At 42.2% G+C, this 17,951-nt stretch overlaps 1 pseudogene; it reads right to left on the bottom strand.

The window, feature by feature from the left end:
• Positions 1-8,606: 8,606 nt before the first annotated feature.
• LOC129039125 (tyrosine-protein phosphatase non-receptor type 11-like) lies at positions 8,607-13,389 on the bottom strand (annotated as a pseudogene).
• Positions 13,390-17,951: the final 4,562 nt, after the last annotated feature.

The following is a 17,951-nucleotide window of genomic DNA, read 5'->3' on the forward strand; positions in this document are numbered from 1 at the left end:
TCCATCTCCACTACTTCCTAGTGAATGCAAAAGGTTCCCATACCTTAGGAGTACCCAGCCTGCCCAGAGAGTGGCTGTGACTCCTTGTGGAAATTGTCAACAATGACAGCTACTGATGACAAGAGGTGTAGTAGCCACCTTTGTCAAAGCCCAGCCATGGTTCAGCAGGCAGAAGTCCGCATGCCTTCAAACCAGCTTTAGTTTCCCCTCAAGGCAGCAAACAAGGCAATTTCTTCCTAGGAATGCTGCCTGGCCGTGTCCATCCTGCCCAGGGAAACTTCGCAGGCCTTGCCTCTTCTCAGGGTGAGGCAGTTGAGAGTTTATCACCATAAGCCATTGTTTTCACAGCAGTGAGAGCTCTGGACTTTCCCAGGAATTCCACTGGAATGTAAACAGTCTTCAGATCCCAGGCAGAAACCAGCGGATATCCTGAGCTGTCCAAAGTCCCATGTTGGATCCCAAAGATTTGATTTCTTCTTTTTTTAATCTTAAAATGTATTTTTGCTCATCAGATAGATTTCTTTTTCTATCTCTAAATATTTAACACACCTGATATCAGTTAATATTAATGATCTGAAATGAAAGAATAAATCAACGGAATAATAATTCTGTAATGAAGGTGTCGTGCAAACAAATCTCCATGTTTCTGAACTGTATTAACTGTTAGAAACACAAGCTCATCAAATGTCCACCTTTTCATTGTCTCAGCCGGGTATGGTGGCTCACGCCTGCAATCCCAGCACTTTGGGAGGCTGAGGCGGGTGGATCAACTGAGATTGGGAGTTTGAGACCAGCCTGACCAACATGGAGAAACCCGGTCTCTACTAAAAATACAAAATTAGCTGGGTGTGGTGGCACATGCCTGTAATCTCAGCTACTCGAGAGGCTGAGGCAGGAGAATCACTTGAATCTGGGAGGCGGAGGTTGCGGTGAACTGAGATCGCGCCATTGCACTCCAGCCTGGGCAACAAGAGCAAAACTCTGTCTCAAAAAAAAAAAAAAAGAGAATTACAATTCTGAATTGTTGTGGTTGTCGTTGTTTAATGAAATACAAATTCCTCTCCTTCCTATACCAAAGCGCTCTGCCATCCAGCACAGCCTTCAAGCAGGGGACTTCAGAAGGATAGTCCACAGGAAGCCTGGGACTAAAAACTTGATGTTATTCAACTTGTGTGTTGATGATGACTGTAGGGCTAATGTTTTTCTGATTCTGTCTCTTAGATTCTCTCTGGACTATTTCATGGCTCAGGAAACACACCCCCCTTCCCCACTTCCTGAGTGTATGGGATGGCCACATATACTGAAGCTCAATCTTATGAAAAGAGCACTTCAGAGGCAGGAGGATCTGGATTTGAATCCTGGCTTTATCCTGGGCTGAACAGGACCAGTTCTGCTTTCTGCCCTGGGGCAAGTTTCCCAACATCGCTGAGCATCTGTTTCCTTTACTATAAAATGAGGACAATGATACCACGTGGGATTGTTGAGAAGATAAAAAGAGAAAGCACTTGAAAAGCTTCTAAACATAACCTTTCACAAAGCAATTCAATAACTGTTAGCTCCCTTCTCTCCTCTTTGCAGCTGCTGTTTCCTGGAGTTACAAACGTTTCTAGGTGAGCTCATGTGAGACCATCTGAAACATTCCAAGAAGTAGTCCAGATGTAAAGACAGCTTTATCCTTGGCCACGTGCAGCCTTACTAGAATGGCCCATCCTGGTAGAGAATCATGTGGCCCCTTAGACAACTATGACACCAGGAATTGGATGAAACAAAGTTCCAGCTACAGGATGAGGATATATAGATAAATGTTGATGACATATTTCTTTCCTTTTTTGGTTTCCTTTTCCCTTGAAAATGCTTTCAGATCTCTGAGACATCCCGTTGTCATCTTCCTCTTTTAAAACCCTTCATGTGCTCTTTTCTATGAAGGGCTGGTTGGCAGCTGCTGAGGCCCCAGACTGGAAGGAACTCACCGGCTCATGGCTCACCAACCCCTAACTACATCTGGGCAGGCAAGGAGGGAGGCTGCAATTTCATTCACTTCTTTAGATTGATGTTTTCACATCTTCAGAAGCCTCTGTTAAAATGGAAATGTGGAAACTGAGTTGTGTGGTCAAACTGGTATACCAGGACATTTTGGTGGTGACTCGAGTCTGATGAAGCTTTTCTAGTAACTTGTGCCTTCCATTTCCTAGGAACAAGAGTGAGTGAGGGCTAAGGACACAAAACAGCAGCAGTGTCAGCCCCACTCCTATAATATTCTAAAAACTTGTCCTTAGATCTTGATATTCTTCATTCAGGCAGAGGGCTTAAGAATATTAGAGAAATAATATCCTGATACTTTTGCATTTTAAGGTAAGCCACAACCAGAAAGAACAATGGGAGGCCCAGAAGCCCACCTCCAACCACTCCAACCAGATACACCAAGGACTCTGGCTCAGACCAGATACAGCCACCTTGGTGATCCAGAGAGGACTCCTACTGGGTGCAGTGGCTCAAGCCTGTAATCCCACCACTTTGAGAAGCCAAGGTGGGAGGATTGCTTGAAGCCAGGAGTTCAAGACCAGCCTGGGAAACATAGCGAGACCCCATTTCTACAAAAGAAGAAAAGAGAGAGAGAGTGAGAGAGGTCTCCTGTCAGGAATCATGCTCAAGTTCTGATTCAATTTCAATGAGAGATAAGGGAGTAAACAGCAGGAAGGAGGGAGATTCCAGAAAACCCCAAGACTGCATTGTTGGGCTGTCATTCTTCATGGGAATTACTCACCCATGGGTCTCCATCTGGTTTCACCCACAGGTCTGTGCACCATGTCTTGCTCTCTAGGAACCAGAACATCTCTATGGTTCTTTGGATACAAGTACTCTATTTCAGTGGCTCTTAGATTTTTGTTTATTTTTAAGAAGGGATACTGGTGGTGAATTGCCTTAAGATTACTAAAATAAAAGCATTAAGAAACTCCCCAAAACTCCAAATACATCGGGAGTCATTCTTTCTTAATAGGGACGATATTTTATTACCAAAAATGGTAGACGGGTTAGAAGGGCCTAAGTCTCAGGATAAAGGATAGTTCATTGCATTTAACTAATTCACATTCAGAAAAATATTTTTCAAATTGATCTTATTTTTCTCATTTTGCCATGAATTGATAAAGCTTTATCACAAATTAGAACAGAGAATAAGGAGGTCTGTGTTTAAATCCAGGCCCTGATGCTATTTACATCCCCTAGGCAAAGCAATTATTCTCTCTGACTTTTATTTTGTTATTTCCTAAAGGAAAGAATTGTATTAGTTGATTTCTTAAGCAGCTCTCACTTTCTTTGAGCTCCTATTTCTCTGATTGTAATGTGGAAAACTGAGCTCTGTTTCATACATAACCACACCCTTCATCTAACATTTTATAACAAATATGGTTTCCCTGATTTCTCCATTTGCAGCCCAGATAACAACTCTCTTCCTAGGATTAGTGAAAGCTTGTAATATCATACAAAACCCAGTAATTTTCCCACTAATCTGGGAGTTTCCCAGAATTATCTGCCAAAGGTTATTTTGGCACCTAACAACTTTTTTTACTTTTCCGTCATCAGTATTATCATCAACAAAAAATATTTCTTAAGTTAACAAGGAAAACACTGAATACAGAGAATAAAGACATAATCATAGAATAGGTAAAAGTTCAGACAGTCTGTTAGAGAGCAGTACTTTTCTCATATCTTAACCACATCAAGGGCCTGGGACAGGGATGATGGTGACTGGAGCGGCAGCTTTGAGGGTCACATACTGATGTCGTTAGTGGAAAGAGAAGCCAGCACCCCCCTTCTCATCAATCCAAAACCATTATAGAAAAAAAACAGGACTACATAAGAAGTTGGACTAAGGGGAGGGCAGGAGAAGTGAGACTTTATGGGGCCAGATGTCAAGGACATGTCACAAAAGAGAGCCATACCTTAGACCAGTGCTGCGACTGGCTCCCAGAGACATTTAGTCATGTCTGGAAACATCTTTGATTATCACATCTGTGAAGGAGTGCTATTGACATCTAGAGAGTAGAAGCCAGAGGTGCTGCCAAACATCCCAGAAAACACAGTCGCCCTATAAACACAGGGCAGCCCCCGCAATGAAGAATTATCCAGCCCAAAATGTCAATGGTGTTGAAGTTGAAAAATCCTTCATTGGAGTAAACTTGAGAGTGATCATGAGACTAAGAGCAAGAGAACATTTGACATCGGTGTGATAAATAAGGAAAGGGATATCTTTGAGGCAGAGAAGAGGAGAGTGAGGAAGTACATTCCTTACTGAAATCTGGACACCTCCCATCCTTTACTGAGGCTCTAGAATCAGTCCTAAGAAGTACAGAAGATCTAGCCTCCAGGCCGGGCCTGTTGTCCTGATAGCAGAAGCAGTGAGTGGGGATGAAAAGCAGAGGGACTACTGCTCTCCCTCATCAGTGCATTTACCATGGAAAACTGCTGGTGTGAAGATGGCTAAGACCATACTGAATGAGAAGGAATGAGAGCAAGTGACGTGACGGCCAAGTCATCAGACCCAGAGCAAAGCATGGTGAGCAAAGTGGATCTGCTCCCTCAAGAGGTGCAAACCTAACTCCTGGACTTTCCCCAGCTCAGAGCAGCTGCCCTGTTAGAACAGGGCCACACCATTGCCGGGGTTTGGCACACAAAAATCCCTCACCTTAAGTGCTCTGAGTTACTAAATAATCCCAGGGTTATTAGGTAGTCCCAAGGGAATCCCATAGTTTAAAATTATGGGCTCCTGAAGGTCCTGTTTGGTCCCTAAAGTCTTACTAAGATTCATTATTTCCTTAATCAATATTTATTGAATACCTATTACTTGCCAGGTCTGTCCAGCAGGTGAGAAAACAATTGGAAGCAGAAACAGACATAGTCCTCTCATGCCTAGCACTTAGAGTCTTTCAGGAAAAATAGTAAGTAAGCAAATCATCACGCAAGTATCATAGCTGAAATGCATGCTCTGAAGGCATGAGGGAGTATCATGGGGTGTCTGTTAGCCATGGGGGAACGGGGCAGCCTTTCCATGAAAATGAGGCCAGGAAGGCCTTTTAACTAAGGGGGATTTACTGGCAAAAAGACAGTGAATTTACATTCTTGACTCTGTATCCAAGTGAGGTTGTAGGTTCAGGTGCAGTGACCCTCTGACGGGACTGAGAGAAGTTGCTAAGTCCCCCCGAAACAACCCCATATTCTGTCTTTTCAATCTCAGTGGAGGCCAACTAAATTTTCCAGTACTCGGGCCAAAAGTCTTGGGTCTTCCTTTACTCTGCTCTTTCTCACATCTCACAATGAATGAATCTCTACTTAAATTTTGCTGGTTCTATGTTAAGATTGTATGCAGAATCTGGCCATTTCTCATCAACTCCACTATGCCCTCAGTGCAAGCCACCAGCACCCCTCCTCTGGCTGCCTTCAGCAGCCTCCTAACTGATCTCCTGGCTCCAGTCCTTGCTCCCTAGTCTATTCTGAAAGTAGCAGCTAGCATAATTCTTGCTCCCTACAGTCTATTATGAAAATAGCAGCTAGCATAATTCTTTTAAAATAAATGTCAGATCACATTGCTTGTTTGTTCAAAACCTTCCAATGATTCCCCATTGCACTCAAGAGTAAAAGCCAAAGTCCTCCCTGAAACCCACAAGGCAATTCACAATCCACCTTCCCTGAATTATGTTCTAGGCCCCACCTACCTCCTTGCCTCTAGCACACTGGACTCCTCTATTATTCCAGACACACTTCTTCCTCAGGCTCTTTGCATGGGCTGCTTGCTCCCCTCGCCTGGAGTGCTCCTCTTTCCCATGGCCACATGGCTCCCTCCTTCATGAACTGCAAGTCTCTGCTCAGATGCCAACTTCTCCATGAAGTGTGCCCTGACTATCCAACTCAAAATTACAACCTACCCCTCTGCATACATTCCCCACTGCCATTCCCTGCAGCCTGTTTTTCCATAGCACTTATTACTATTTCCCATCCTCTCTATATAACAGACTTAATTAGTTTATTCATTGTTTATCTCCCCCCATTAGAATTGTATGCTCTTAGAGGCAGAGATTTTAGTCTGCTTTGTTCACTGATATATTTGAGCATCCAGTAGAGTGCTTGGCATATACATGTACACAGCATAGATAGATAGATAGATAGATAGATAGATAGATAGATAGATAGATAATAGGTAGATGATAGATAGATGATAGATAATAGATAATAGATAGATGGATAGAGAAATAGATAGATATGAAAAAACCATGGCTATTCATTCTATTGCTATGTAGATTTAGAAATTAATATTTTAAATACATCTTACAATTTTACAATAGTGAACACAATTAGATTGCATTGCAGTTCATAAAAATAATCATTTTTTTCAGTATAAGCTTCTTTTTCTTTTTTTTGAACCAATGTCTTGCTCTACTGTCCAGGCTGGAGTGCAGTGGTGCGATCACAGTTCACTGCAGCCTTGACCTTCTGGGCTATGGCCATCCATCTGCTTCAACCTCCTGAGTAGCTGGGACTAAAAGTGTGCACCACCACACCCAGCTATGTTTTTGATTTTTGTAGAGGCGAGGTTTTACCTTGTTGCCCATATCTCAAACTCCTGAGCTCAAGCAATTCTCCCACCTTGGCCTCCCAAAATGTTGGTATTACAGGCTTGAGCCACTTTGCTCAGCCTAGACATTTTAAATATAGAATTTCATTAATTTGATTGAAGTATATCTTCATTTTTATTTTTACTTTTTTAAATTTTTTCATGGCAAAGATGCCATAGCATTTTATTACCATTACAAAAGTCAACCAATGATATTTTCGTTGAAATATCTGCACCGAATGATGATTCAACATATGAGGCAAAGAGGAAGGTTTTTGGAGAAGGCATTTAAGGTAGAACATTAGCAAATCTTACCGGTTGGCTAAAACAAAAATGAGCTCATTCAACCTGGCTGGAGGCCTGTTAGGGCTGTTCCTTCTCACTGTGGCCTGATTAAAAACCAGTGACATTAAGAAAGCATCACATTTCCCAAGTCTGAGGGTGCCCCAGTCAGGTGGTGCTGTTCTCAAAAGCCCTGTGTTCCTAAACACATCCATCCTCACAAGATCAGTTTCCCCAAGTGCTAGTTCCAAAAATAAGCTCAGGGCTGGCAGAAATTGTTCAGGAAGCTTCTTGAAGGCCCTCCCTTATTTCTCAGTCTGACTTTCAGCTTGTCCCAGCTACTGTAAGTAGCTTCGGCTTCCCAACGTCACTAGCAACTTCTTCTTTTGCTAATATCCTTGGTTTTCCATGGCACTGGTTGTGACTGTCTTTTAGATTAGTGGTCCCCCAATTAACTGCACCTCCACTTCATACCCTTTTCTTGAATGTGAGCTGGGCTTGTGACTTGTTTAGTAAGTAGAGGGCATACTCCAGCTCTCTTCTGATTAGAAAAAATCATCATCATTATCATAATCAACAGAGGGCAGTAGAAGGGATGCTGCGACAGTTCTGGACTTAAGTCTTCAGAAGGCCTGGCCACTTCTGCTTTCAAGCTCTTGGCATGTGAGAGGTCTAGCTACCCTGCCAGCCAGCCACTGAAAGAGACAACACAGAGAAGGAGAGACTCAGGACTTCAGCCAGAGAGAGAAGCCCAGCCATCCCAGTCTCTCTGCTGACCTGCTAACCACGTGAGTGGCCACCTGCAGTCTAGCAGAAGAACAGCCCAGCTGAGCTCAGCTCAGATTGAAGAACAGTTGGGGGTGGGGTTGTTTTAAGCCACTAAAGTTTTGGGGTAAGTTTGTCAGGAACATTTGACAACCCAAAACACTGGTCATTCATAGATGCCTTTTTTCTAAGTACAAGACAATTACTCAAATGCAAAGAAAATATGGCAAGTGTTTTCCTACCACAATCGTCTCAGTCAACAGCTGAACTATAACTGGTCATCGGCTGAAAAAAAAAAAAGCCATACTTTTTATCTTAATTCATAAATATCCATGATTCTTTTTCTATGACTCTTTAATGCCAATGCAAAGGTAGACCAGTCAGCTTCTGACAGTCTCAAGCACTGGCGTAATTCTCATTGAGCCAAACATAGAAGCTGTCAAAATGAATTATCCACTACTGGATACATGATGGTAAATGAGATTGTTCTCACCCTTCTAGGATGTTGTTACTTAATTTTCCCAAACCATTTCTTCTTATCATCCCCCATGATGAGAAAAAAAATTAAGCTGGTTAGGGTTATAAAAAGAAAAAAAAAGCCTATAACTAGAATTTAAATCCCCATAATCTGCAAGATACAGCACACCATTTAACTGCTTCCTCAATTTAAAACAAAATTCCATGAAATATAACATTGTCTGCATTGTAGGGATGATTTCTCCTTATCTGAGGAAATGAGTAATTGGGAAGGAGGTATTGCTGAGTTAAAATACAGTGGCCTTTAAATGGTTTCAAATTTTGCTTATCAAAACGTAGTCAACCAAAATGCAAGCCTTCCAAATCCAAATTCTGTCTTCACATAAATTTTCTTGTGTCTGTTCTTGATCTTTTTAGGGAGAGGGTGAAAATCCACATCTGTGGACTTTCTGTGCTGAAGTTTTGGCAGGTTTTCTCATGTGAAACTTTTCTGTTGCATCAGGCCCACGTTTTCATAGACTCCAGCATTGTCTTCTCTCATTTCTGCACAGGATGGCGCTGGAGTGCAAGGCGGGAGGGGGCTCTGGGCTCCATTCGTCTGGTCCACTAGAGAATATTTAATATTTGTATATTCGTGCCCTTTCCTCTTGCTTTTCTGCTCTTCTTCAATCCTGTGCTGTAGTGTTTCAATATAATGATGGACTGCCATATAGATAAATCAGTACTGTGCTTCTGTCTGGGCCATCCCTGACCTCTGAAACTGCACTGTGTGGACGGTTTTGAGAAGGTCAATGTTGCAGTTAATACCTTTCTCTCTGATGATGTCAATAAGACTATTAATCACAATGAACGTCCCTGTATGGCCAATTCCAACACTGCAGTGGACCACAACCGGCCCTGCATCCATGATGTTCTCCTGCTTATGGTGCACCTCCTCCAGGAAGTCCAGCATGCCCCTGGGGTCACTGGTCACTCCGTGGTCCGGTCAGGCCCAAAAGTGGTATTGCCAGACCATTCTTTCCATATTCCCCTGGAGTAGAGCTTGTCCAACCTTTGAAAATTTAAGTTCTTTTAGCATATAGTCATGAGCAGCACTTTCTTTGATGTTCCTAACACACATGACCCCATATTCTTGTAAAGCATCCTCTTCAGACCAGTATTTGACACATTTACTCTTTCTTCTCTCCATTTCTTTCATTGTCATGACAATCACTTGGGAGTTTTCTTGGAACACCATCCAGCAAAAGTCATTCACCATGTTTTGCAGGCAGCCTTGTGTGGCAATGCAACTCTTTTTGGGCTTCGAATTGTTGCACTTGGTTTCAAATTCAGGTGTGATGGTATTTGCACTGATGTAATCTGAAATAGGCTCACTGGGACCACCATCGTGTAGTACAACCCTGGTATAATCAAAGGGCGGGATGTTTTTATATCTATTTTTGTTTTTGTTTTCTTGCCTTTGACCCTCTTTTCGGCTGTAGAGAAGTTTGCACTCCTGTGGTTGTAGTGTCTCAAATTCTTCCCAAAAGCCTTGTTGGACTTTGTCTGTGGTCTCAGCTAATTTGCTTAGTTCTCAAACTCTGCTTTCTATTTCAGCAGCATTTATACGAGTCGTGTTAAGGGGCTGCTTGAGTCGTAGTACTGTACCCAATGTTTCCAGCATAGGATTCTTCTTGTAATGTTCCACAAGATCCGTCAAAGAATCAAACCGTTCTCCTCCACCAACGTCATATTTCAGTTCCTGACAGCAAATCATGAGATGGGTCACTTTAGACTTGCTGGCATTTCTCTCCCTTTTGTCATCACTGGTGCGCACAGAGAGAACAAAATCTCCGGGGTGGCTCTGGCTCTCTTGTATAAGAAAGCTACCACATTTTCCTTTTTCAATTAATTTCTCTGCTTCTTTCCCAAAGAGGTGTCCGTGAAACCATCTTTCAGAGGTAGGATCTGCACAGTTCAGAGGATATTTAAGCTCAATAACATCTCCATTCTTCTAATTGCCTGTGATGTTCCATGTAATACTGGACCAACTCAGCCAAAGTGGCAAACTTTTCCCCCCAATACGGATCCTAGTAATCACGTGTTCTGAATCTTGATGTGGGTGACAGCTCCATTTCTTCTAACGGAACATGTGAAGTCTCCAGGGGTACTTTTACTAGGCCTTGCCAAAAAACTGCCATCAACTCCTCTTGTCAACAATAGGTTTTATCTGCCTCCACACCACTGATATTTGGGTGAAACCATTGTCTCCAAGCCTCAGTTTCCTCCTTTCTTTTCTTTCTATAAGATAAAGATAGTAGGCTGGGTGCAGTGGCTCCCAACACTTTGGGAGGCTGCGGCAGGAGGATCGCTTGAGTCCAAAAGTTCGAGGCCAGCCTGGGCAAAAAAGCCAGACTTCATTTCTACAAAAAATACAAAAAACTAACCGGGAGTGGAGGCTGCGGTGGGAGGATCACTTGAGCCCAGGAAGTCAAGGCTGCAATGAGTCATGGTCACGCCGCTGCACTCCAGGCTCCTTTATTTTTATTTTTAATGAACAGGGATCTTTTTAAAATGGAAGTGGTTGGTCCTTGATGTCTGGCTTCCCTTGCTAATAAACAAACCCAGAGAACTATTTGCAATGGTGTAGCATTTAGAATCAACAGGCTTCAAAACAGAGAGGGTCTATTCTGTTTTGTTTTGAAGTCACCCTTTGCACAAAACATATGGTAATCTCGGGCAGCCCATGAAGCAATCGGCAAGATCTGAAGGATGAGAACAGTGTGTTCTTTGAAATCCCTCTGACAAGCAGACAGTCCCTCCTTCCCTCAAACCATCCTCAAAGGGAAGTGTGTCGGCTTAGGCAGTAGTGAGACGGTGTGGGAATTCCCCTGTCCCCTTGGTTCACTTTACAGACAAAGTTCATTAGGGTTAAAGATGGGTCATTCCCATCCACAGATTCCTTCACTTGAAATCAAGACTTCTTGGGAAATATAAATTTGGAGAATACGTGACAGTGAACTATAGTTCCCCCCAAAACAAATTTTTTAAAAATCAGGTGGTATTAAAAATTGCTGTTTCATGACATTACCAATAGATGGCAGCACGGGATTCATCTTCTCCCAGCTTCACCGCTGTTTTCCTGGCGAATGGGTTCACCGACAACTCGGCCTCAGGCCCTTTGACGCTCTTGGTGTCATCAGAGAGCAATTTGAGGTGTGCAATAAAATCTTTGGGTTACCCCCCCCCCCCCCCCCCGCCTTCTCTACTCTAGGTGACCTCAAACCACAATCACCAATCGACTGCGGTACTGTGAACTGGAAAAACAGCAAGGAAACTAAAAACAAAACAAAACAAAAACCCATCCTGTGAGCTCTGCAAGGGAGAACAAGATCATGGCACACAGGCAATTAGCAAACTAAATTGCAGATGAGTTCTGTTAGCAGAGTCAAAAAACAAAGAGAACGATTTTTGTGAATTGTGTTTTTAAGATCACTGCATCCAAACACTGGAGCTTCAACATAAAGACTCCTGAGCGATGTATTGACTTGACCCCTGCAGTTCCTTCCAGTTCCAAAAATCTCTGATCTGTGAATAGAAAAGTTCCAGCAGATACGTTTCTAAGAGCATGAAACTATTCTAGATACTAGTCTAGTACCTGCATGTATTAAAACACAAAAATAAACAAACAAAAAGACCTTCATGCTAATCAAAATATTTTTTAACAGAAAGGAAACCAAAACCTATCAGACCCAGCCCACAAGAACTGTTTTTTTTTTTCCAATGCCCATAGCAATAGAGTCATGTTTTGAAAACCAATTATGTAGGCCATAACACCCATTGTAGAAAGAATAGAATAGAATGGAACAGATCAGAATGCATCACAGTCTGCAGGGTTGTAAGGTAAAATTTCTTGCTCCACATCACGGGCCAAAGAAAACTTGCAAAGCTCTATCATGGAGAACAGCATCTGTCTTCAACCTTTGTATCTTCCACAGCCCAACACCAATAAGCTCCTCACCATCAAAACATCTAACTGGGCAAACAGAACTTTTGGTGGATTTGAGTGGCACAAAGCATCAAGCTGCATTAATACTCTTCTCAATCACTGTCATACAAATATGGAGAATTTGGTTATTTATCATCATTTTCTGCATATCCATACTATTCCAAGACAATCCCAATTTCTGGCTTTTTGTTCTACTCTTCCATAAGCACATTCATATTGATAACGTTGTATGTCCTGAGTTTCAGTTTGGAAAATATAGTCCCTGGTTAAATCAATGGGCATGGGATAAAAACTTTAATGTCTAAAGGGGCTGGGTAGGTAGAATCAATGAGTGAAGTAAGCCAGAAATAACAAAGGATTAAAATGTGGATTTTATAGGAGATGTGTACATTTTTTAAAAGTTAATAATAACATTAAAAAAGGAAAGTGAAATTGTGCTGGGCAGAAGAAATTAGGTCTTCTATAGACTGAATTTTATCCCTTCAAAATTCATATATTGAAGTCCTAGCTCCCAATGTGACTATATTTGGAGACAGGTCTTTAGGAGGTAGTTAAGGTTAAATGAGGGCATAAGGGTGGGGCCCTAATCCTGTATGACTGGCGGCCTTATGACCTTATTAGGGAAGAAAGAGATCTCTCTCTCTCTTTCTCTCTCTCTCTCTGTGAACGTGCACCAAAGAAAGGCATGTGACCACGTTGCAAGACGACAAATGTGTGTAAGCCAGAAAGACAGCCTTCACCAGGGAACCAAATTAGCCAGCACCTTGATTTTTGAGTTCCCAGCCTCCATAACTGTGAGAAATAGATTTCTGTTGTTTAAGCCACCCAGGCTACGATCTTTTGTTACAGCAGCCTGAGCAGACTAATGTGAAGGCTTAGGCCTGGATATACTCAGGGCCCTCCAGGGGGCAACTTCAGGTTGAATGAAGCCCTGCAGATTGAAGGAAGCACAAACTCATTGGGGTTAATATCTGATGTCATTTAAGTATCAGTCCTCATCAGGGCTCTGAAGTCCCGGGGCAACCTGTAACAGGATATTCATTCATTAAACAAATGTTTCAAGAGTACAAGATTAAAACTAGTTTGACTGTGAGTCAAGTGGGCCAAAGAACAGCTACTTGGAGAGCACAGAAAGAAAAGTGAGCAATTCCAGAAGAATGGGTGATCTCCAGAATTTCCGAATGAGCATCTAAGCACTCCCACACCCATGGGCCTGGGAAGAGATTGGCATCAGCAGGGCAGGGACCATAGCATGGGCTTTCAATTTCATCTTCTCATCCTGCTCCAAGTCATTTTCTCTCCTGTTCTAGTACAATTCAAATATTATTTGATTTAAGCCTCATGGTTTTAAGAATTTCTTTCATTTTTTTCAATAATTATTTTTTAAGTACACATCTAGGTACATTGGTGAAGAAAACAAATGAAAATTCTTGTGTTCGTGGCACCTTTAGTTAGGTAGATAATAAACAAAGTAAAAAGTGTGAGATGGCAGAAGGCCATAATATGCATTGGTAGTATTGTTTGAGAATATTCAATTATGCTAAAGAAGAAAGCAACTGAAATAAGTGAAACTCATGTTTAAGTATAGGAAGGTCAGTTAGCAGCATGAGAGACAGGTTACAAAGATCAAGTGGAGCATATGTACACACAGGGACAGGAAGGAAAGGCAGCACCAGGATACCTGAGATTCATAACACTGTAATATATGTGAGACACTCGATATTCATGAGTTCTTTATTTGGCTACTCATTTGTGAAATTTATTCTGACCTTGAGTGACTTTTGCCCCCAAAAACCAAATAGAATCTTGGCTGCTCAGCAGGTTAATTGGCAAGCACCAGCCACGCCCATGTGCTGGAGCCTCATACCATTTCCATCTGCTGAGACTCCATGCGCAAAAGTTCAATGCTAGGCTAGGCACCATGGCTCATGCCTGTAATCCCAGCACTTTAGGAGGCCGAGGTGGGCAGATCACCTGAAGTCAGGAGCTCGAGACCAGCCTGGCCAACATGGTGAAACCCTGTCTCTACTAAAAATACAAAAATTAGCTGGGCATGGTGATGGGTGCCTGTAATCCCAGCTACTTGGGAGGCTGAGGCAGGAGAATCGCTTGAACCTGGGAGGAGGAGTTTGCAGTGAGCTGAGATCGCACCACGGCACTCCAGCCTGGGGGACAGTGTGAGACTCCGTCTCAAAAAAAAAACAAAACTTCAGTGCTGGTCCTAGTGACTGCCAGGAAAGGCTGGTGTGGTAGAGAAAGAAACAGACATCTGAACATTGTCCTGGTTAGGGTTTTTACCCATTTGTGTGCCATGTGAGGCATGTTAACTCACCCCTACTTCTCCAGCATGAATTTTGAGTCAATTTAATAAACCATGTGATTCCATCACCTTCATTTGATCTGTGATTCCTTCTGGGAGAGTTTGCCTAGTTGTGGACTCAGAGGCTGCCATTGATTGCAATGAAATAATTTCCCAAGTGGCAGTGATTAAAAAAAAAAGTATTACAGCCTCCAAAATAAAGCATGGAAGAGAGACAGGGAGTTTGGGAGATGGGTTTCCGTTTTAAATACAATGCTCAGGGAAGGTCTCATTGAGAAGGTTCCATTTGAGCAAAGACATGAAGGAGGTGGGGAAGAAAGATATGTAGCTATCTTGAGGAAGATAATTCCAGACATAGGGAACCACAAGTGCAGAGGTTCTCAGCCATGAGTTTGCCTGGCCAGCTCCAGCAACAGGAAGAAGGCCAGTATGGCCACGTGGAGTGAGCAGGGTGGCAGGAACTAAAGTTCGAAGTCACACGGGACCTGTCTTTCCAGGCCCTATAGGTCATTGGAATAACTTTGGCTTTTACTCTGATGGTTTTCCACTGGACAAGAAAGTGGTCAAATTTATATTTTTATGTGATCAGTCTGGCTGCTGTATACCAGAAGGGAATAGAGAAAGATTGTGGAGGTCAATTATGAGACTACTGCAATGATCCAGGCAAAGGTGACCATGACTCAGATCAAAATGGTAGCAGCAAAGGTGGTAAGAAGTGATGAGACTCTGGTTATGTTCTGAAAGTGAAGCCAATGGGATTTGCTGTTGGACTGGATGTGGGGAAGAAACAAAGGGAGGAGTCAATGATGAATCCAAGGATTTGGGCTTTAGCAGCGGGAAAGATGGAGATGCCACAAATGCAGGAGGGAGAAATTTGGGAGAAGTTAGTATCATTTTACAGAAGAAGGAACTGAGACTTAAATAACTTATCCAAACTCACATAGGAAATGGGTTATTCAAGTCAAGAATCAATCCAAGCCAGGCCATTTCCAAGCTCATGCATGTGTTTTCTGTCTCTCAAGCCCGTGAGAAGAGTATCCAGGGAGTAATGGGAGCTGAGTAGATGGAGCAGCTAATTATGCTTGCCATGGGGTTCAAAGGTTTCACAGAAGAAAACGTGCAGCTTGGCCTTGAGGGGTCTGGACGAGGTCTGGGAGAAGGGCAGGTATTCCAGATAGAAAGGAACATGGATAGAACTGAACAATAAATAGTGTAGGGAAAATTCAGAGGTTTGAAATGTCACTTTATAATTCTGTAAAGCTGCCTTATTCATGTGAATATAGGGTCATATTGCAGCAATTTTTCAATATGTATTCAGTGAGTAGCTAACCCTATTATTGCTAGATATGGGAATACAATGTTTTCACTGTGTGTTTATTATTATGCTAATAAGCATGTGCAAAGACGGGGTCTGCACTGCCTCTCTGTTGAGGAGGAGGCACTGCTAGATGCTGCGGACATTGCACCAGAGTGATGCAATGAGGCTGGTGCAGGGACAGTAGAAAGAAGCTGGAAGGTGGAATGGGCAAAGGCTTCTGCCTGGTGAAGAGCCCCTGGCACTGCTGTGCACAGGAAGCAAATAGAGGATGAAATCCCTTCTCCTTCCTTCTGACTTCAAGTCTCTCCTCAGGGTCCTTTGGGGCAGAACCCAACTGGGAGCCGACATGGAGATAATAGGGATATCAGAGTCCAGCCCAGCATCAGAAAATTGAGTATAAACAGCTTAGTCTGTAGCTGAGAGACACTAAGGTATCAACTACTAAAGCAGTAAAACAGGTATAATAATATCTGACTTAAAGGTCAGATTAGATTTTATGTGTAAAAATACAATGTGCTTTGTATTGAAAATAACATTATTGACAAAGGCTATGGAAGGTTTATTGGGCTGGTTGTAGAGGATCGAACTGATGTATAGGATGTTGACATTCTGCTTTTTAGCTGCTAACTTGTACATACGTAAGCAAATAAGGTAAAATTAACTTTAACCTTGAGCTTTCATTTTGGAAAAGTCTCAAACTGCTTTGTTATAGATGCTTGTAAACAGGGTGAAAGATGTCCAATGTCCTGATTCTAATGACTATGCTTGTGAGAGCCCCTCCCGCCAACATGTAGGGCAATTTTCTGATTCTGGGAAAATCCCATGTCCTAGCTCTGGGAAAGGAGCTATCTCAGACTTGCTTCTGCTTAACACGGAGCCTGAAAGAAGCTAGATTATTGGATGAGGTTGCACATATATTGCTGGAACAAGCCTATTGGGAAAAACCGCTTTGTGTTGTGTTTGTTGTTTATGGTAGACACTGATGTTTATATTGACTTTTTTTCAGAGTAATTTTGCCACATAGCTTCTCAAACACATTATATTTCTATTTCTATTGGTTCAGTTCACAGAAACAAATCCTGTATTAACATGTAGTTGATCCCCAAAACCTTGTCTCTGAATTATGACATTTATCTTTGAGAATTGTTACTTTTGTTTTCCAAAGGGATCTTCACTTTGTATTTCATGAGATTCCATGTGTTACAGATTATATTAATTTACTAATTCTACAAATAATAATTGAGGGCTTACCATGTGCCTGATCCAACACTAAGGGATCAACCAGAAAGTGATTGTCCTTGCCTTCATGGAGGTTATAATCTATTGAGAAAGAGGTTGTATATAAACACAAGAGATAAATATATAAACACACAAACACAAAGTTTCTCTATAAGGAAGGACTCTGTGAACTGGGATAAAGAGCATAGGAACTGAATTTAGCATATAAGTTTAGAGATATCTCCTAAAAAAAAAAAAATTGGAATTGCAACCTATAGGACATGTCAAGCCCATGTTGGGTAAGTGGGTGTCTTGGCAGAATTGAAGGTAGAGGAGAAGACTGCAAAATGGTCAGTCAGTACGGCTGAGATGCAGTGAAAGGCCTCGGTGAGGCTAGAGAACAGCCAGACCCTCCCTGCATGCATTTTATTCTAAGGTCAACAGGAAGCCTTGGGGGACTTAAAAATGGAGGGACATATTCCACTTTGACTTTTGTGTGAAGAATGGATGATGGTGCAGAAGTGGATGGAGGAGTTTAAGAGGATGCTGAAGTGGTCCAACCAGTATCACCCTGTGTCTGTCTCCAGGGGTGGACATTCACATAGAGAGAGAAATTATCATGGCTTGGACTGGGGGAAGAGTGGTAAGGATACATTGAATTAAATTTGACCTCTATTTTGGAAATCTGATCTGCAAGACTTGGTTATTGATTGCATCTAGAGGAGGATATTCCTGGGTTCCTTGCTTGAGCAATTGGATGGATGGATGAAAGAGTTTCTGGATGAAAGGACTTGTGACAAGAGAAAAATGAAGGAAAAAAAGCCAAAAAGGATGTCAGGAGTGAAAGGCTTTGTACAACCAATCAATATATGTGCACACAATTAAAAGAAATGCACTCCCATATAAAAAGGACTCATACACAATAATTGGTGGTAACAGACCGACTCGTGGAAGACAGTATATATCCTTTTATTAA

The sequence above is a fragment of the Pongo pygmaeus genome, chromosome 5 (assembly GCF_028885625.2).
Source record: "Pongo pygmaeus isolate AG05252 chromosome 5, NHGRI_mPonPyg2-v2.0_pri, whole genome shotgun sequence".
NCBI classification, from domain to species: domain Eukaryota; kingdom Metazoa; phylum Chordata; class Mammalia; order Primates; family Hominidae; genus Pongo; species Pongo pygmaeus.